The sequence below is a fragment of the Ammospiza nelsoni genome, chromosome 3 (assembly GCF_027579445.1).
Source record: "Ammospiza nelsoni isolate bAmmNel1 chromosome 3, bAmmNel1.pri, whole genome shotgun sequence".
NCBI classification, from domain to species: domain Eukaryota; kingdom Metazoa; phylum Chordata; class Aves; order Passeriformes; family Passerellidae; genus Ammospiza; species Ammospiza nelsoni.
In genome coordinates this window covers 6,096,797-6,101,451 of record NC_080635.1, presented here as the reverse complement: position 1 = coordinate 6,101,451, position 4,655 = coordinate 6,096,797, and positions in this window count along the sequence as shown.

Here is a 4,655-nt window from a genome sequence, read left to right as displayed (position 1 = left end):
CGCCGCCTGCGCCCGGGCCCGGCCGCAGCGCTCCGCTCCCATTGGGCCAGGCGCGCCGGCCTGCCTAGCAACAGCCTCCGCCGCTGCCGCGTGCCGCTGACGCAGGGCGGCCGATTTTTCTGATTGGCCACGGGGAGCGCGGGCGCCGGGCACGCCCTAGGGGGCGGGGCTGCGGGAGCGGCTCTTCCGGGGCAGAGGCGCCGGCGCGGGTTCGGGCCCGGCTCCTTCCCGCGGGAGGGACGCGGGGCCTGCGGGGCCCCCGGGACACGGCAAGAGCCTACAGGGGGCTCCTTGTCCTGCCTTCCGGCTCTCCTCTGCATCGCTCGAGAAGGAGGAGCCCCAAGAGGCTGAGCTGGTCCCCGGGGCTGCACCCCATATTTGCGGGCCTCGTTAGTGCTCCCATACACAATTCTGGGGGAGCTGCCGGTGGGAACAAGGGGGCGAGTGAAGCTGGTGGATCCAAGGGTGACAATGTGCCTGTGAGCGCTGCGAGGCCCAGCACAGCCGGAGCTTTGTAGCTGCTGATAGGGAGAAGGCAGTCCCTGGGACAGGGGGTCCCTGCTCACATGGGGCTGCCCGGTTAGCTCATTGGCAGGTGGTTCTGCATCCTTACAGGGGAGGATGTGTCCAACAGCCTGCATGTGTCACCCTCAAGGCGGTGGTGCAGGTAGGCAAAAAGCTCTGGGTAGTGTCAGAGGTGCTTCAGCAGGAGCACAGTTGTGGCATGTGGGGAAGAAGTTCCCTAAGAGTGTTTTGAAAGATCAGTGCATCAGCTTATTGATCTTATCATCTTCATTGACCTGATCCCCAGGGGCAGAGCAAGGTCCTGGTTTCTGTTGTTCTTCCTCTATGTCATGCACAAGTGGCCACAGCCCCAGCACAACCATCTGGGTGTTTGTGAGCTGGAAACCCTGCCACTGTGAGCAGGCAAAAGCCACTTGCTTGAGGAGTTTGTAGTTATCATAATTCCCTGTCAAAAGCTGTCACATGGAATTCTGGATTGGCTTTCCTTGGTCCTGGAGGTTGGTGAAACTCAGCTTCACCAAACTGTATTTGGCCCCTGACTTTGTCCTGGTGTCAAGTGACTGATGTTTGTGCCTAACTTCTGACACTGTGGCACAAGGTGGCCATCAAGGTCATCTCCAAAAAGAAGGCAGAAATGGAAGAAAACCTTGGGAAATTCCTGTCCCACTGGATGCAGGCAGGGTGAGAAGGTGGCATTATCAGGGGCAGCAGGAGCAGCCCCTGAGCATCTGCAGGGCAGGGGGCACATCTGAGGGTCTCCCGAGGCTAAGGGAGAATTGGGAGCACCCTTTGGGGAGCTCCATGGGCAGCAGTGCTGCTGGATGGCTCAGTGGGGCAGGGGTGTTTGGGGTTCAAAGGAACAGGAGTGCTTGGGGGAGTCCTTGGGCACTGTGAGGCAAAGGGCAGGAGTTCTGAGGGACAGGGGGTTCTTGGAGCTTTGGGAGGATGGAGGCGTGGTGGGCACTCCTTGGGGGACTGACGAGGGTCGGGGGAGCAGCGGTGGGCAAAGGGGATGGGGTGCAAGGCAAAGGGGAGCCAGCGGGGGGCAGGGCCGTCCCATGCCAAGCCCATGTGTCCCGAAGGGCTCATCCCGCTGAGCCACGGCATGCGGACAGCTTTTATCTCCTCGGGGAACATCCTAGAGCAGGGATGCTCCCAGCTGGGGAATCATGTTCCCCAGCCCAGGGAGTGAAGGACTCCCTGGAAGCTTCTCTCCATCTCCACATCTCTGACTGCTCTTACCAGTCCCAGCTCTCCTCCCTGCTCTGGTCCCTCATTTACCCACAGCTCCTTCCTTGCTTCCTGACCTGCCTGGCCCCAGACCTTCATTCTGCACCTGCCTGCCCACAGCACCCTGCAGAGGGTTAAACCTGGAAAACATTTTCCTAGACAGTGAGGAAAACATGAGGGTCCCCATCTCCAAATTTTCCAGAAGGGTGGAAAGTGAGGAGGATGTCAGTGGGGAGTCTTTTGGGGTCTCAAACATCAGGGACTGCCCACCAAGGTATCACTGAGCCAGAGCTGCTGCCAATCCAATCCTGTGCTTCTGCATGTACTGATATCCAGCAGGAGAAGCCCTGTGACCTCCTCCTGGCAAACACATGGAGTCCTGAGCTCACCTTCTGCACCCTGCTCTGGGGCTACAAGCCTTGTTATGCCACCAACCTGCAGCACCTGCTGTGCCAGACCCAGCAGTCCTGTCTTGCCACAAAGTCAGCCCCTGAGCTAGGACTGCAAGGTGAGGGGCTGGGAGATTGCCCTGCCTTCAGGAAGGATGAATTCAGCATTAAAGGATGGCTCCACCTTCCATCTGAGCTCTTCATAGTTTTCTCTGCATGGTCCAGCTAGGAGACAGTTGGGCAAGCAGATGAAGAAGCCCATGGTGCTGAGGAGCAGAAATCTCTCCTCCTAGCAGGCCTCTCTGCATTTCCAGAGGCTGCCTTTAGCAGGACGTTGCAGTGTCTGCCCTGCCTCAATTCACCTCTCCTTACCTTTCGTTCCATTCTCAAGCACCATCTCAAGATGGCTCTGCCCCTTTTCTGGTTTCTCTGCTGCTTTGAATATCCTTATGCTCTCCAGAGACTTTTCTCACAGTGGTTTCCTAACCAGAACTTTCCCCTGGTCTTTCCAGATCCCTTTGGTATCTCCTGCTCTGGTTTCTGTCTTTTGAGGAGATTTGTTTGAGCTCATCCACAGCCACACACAGCTCTCATTCCTTCTCTTGAGAGTGTTGCTTAGGATCAGTGCTCATTTGCTGTCCTTTGCTTCCCATCAGGCTTCCTCATCTCCAGATCAGGCTGGTAAATCCAGGTGCAGCTGCCTCTGAAGAATACAGGATGGGAAGGAGGCTGACACTGGAATAGCCCAGCAGGCTGTGTCCTTGCCCCATGGTCTGTCTCCAGACCCCTTTGGGGTCACTCCACACACACAGAAACTCTCTGGAATGTGCCCTTGCCCATAGCAATAGTTTCTACTATTGCTCTGTTGTAATCTTTGTTCATGCCTTGAGCTAAGAAATCCCAAATTCTTTCCCAACCTTTACTCTGACTCGATTTTCCTGTTCTTCCTGTACATGTTTTGTAGAAATTCTGGCTGGTAAGAAATCCTGTGTCAGCACATTTCCTCAGCTGTTTTGCATTGTTCAGATCCAGTATTTGTTGAGCAGAGATGGCAGAATTTCACCCTGGGTTGCTTATAACAGCAGCAGAAATAAGGTTTGTAATGGACTATGGCCTCAACAATCCCTCAAGTCGACCAGAATTCCACCATGGGGGTTAATTTGCAATTCAGAATGGATCTTGTGCATTGATTTCTGGGGTGTGTGTGGTAATTTTTGAGGATAACTCACAGAAAGTTACACTAACAAAGGATTAACCCTTAAATGCCATAGCCTGCTGCATATTCATACATTTCATACATGATGCATAAATTCCATTCAAACACAGGATTCTGTCTGGTCAGTGTCTTTTTCCTCTGAATCCTGACAGCATCGTCCTACCCAAGCCAGGCAGGAAGAAGTTTGTTTCTCCTGATAATGGAGGAATAAATTCTCTTTCTCTGGAAGATTTAGGTGTCCTGTGGCTGCTATCTCAGTGCAAGTCCTTTCTGTAGAAAAGAAGTATCCTACATAGCATAGTTTCTATTTTAACATTTTGTTACAACCTAAAACTATATTTAACACACTACTTAAGAGAATTAATAACACAACACATATAATATTCATTTTAATATTTGCAAAAAGCCAAACCTAAAATATGCATTTTTCACAGCACAAAGCCAGGGAAGCTCTGTAACTTCCTTGCCTTGCCTGTGTGGTTCCTCTTTAGGAATAAGTCAAATGAAGACCTACTTTCCACTGTGGTATCATAACACTTCTGGCCATCAAAGAGCCTTTTTCCCCGTCCCTGTTCCCACTGGCAATTCCATCAGTAGCTTGGCTCTGACTCTCCTCACATCCCTGAACCAGCTGTGCCGTGTGAAAAATGCGTATTTTACGATTGGCTTTTGGCAAATATTAAAATGAATATTATGTGTGTTATGTTAGAAAGTTATGCTGTATTAATTTTTTTAGGTAGTGTGTTAAATGTAGTTTTAGGTTATAACATGTTAAAATAGAAATTATGTATGTGAGATATTTTTTTAAGAAAGGAATAAGGTACTCGCACCAGATAGCAGCCCCAGGACACCTAAATCTTTCAGAGAAAGGGAATTTATTGCTCCATTATCAGGAGAAATGAACTTCTTCCCGCCTCGCTCAGCCCTGAAGATGCTGTCAGGATTCAGAGGAAGGAGCTGACACTGACCAGACAGAATCCTGTGTTTGAATGGAATTTATGCATCATGGATGAGATGTATGAATATGCAACAGGCTATTGCTTTTAAGGGTTAATCCTTTGTTAACGTGAGCCCTTTTTCGGGCTTATGTTGCCCAGAAAGAGGTACCCGGACATCCGTAACTCTTTGTTTCTATTGTCTCATATTGCCCTAAATCCAAATTGTCCAAATTATTATTACTCTAATTGTATGACTATTTTTATAACCATTTTATTACTATTAAACTTTTAAAATTTTAAAAACAAGCGACTGGCGTTTTTCACAAGGGGCTCTTTCACGGGCCCGCAGAGCTCCCG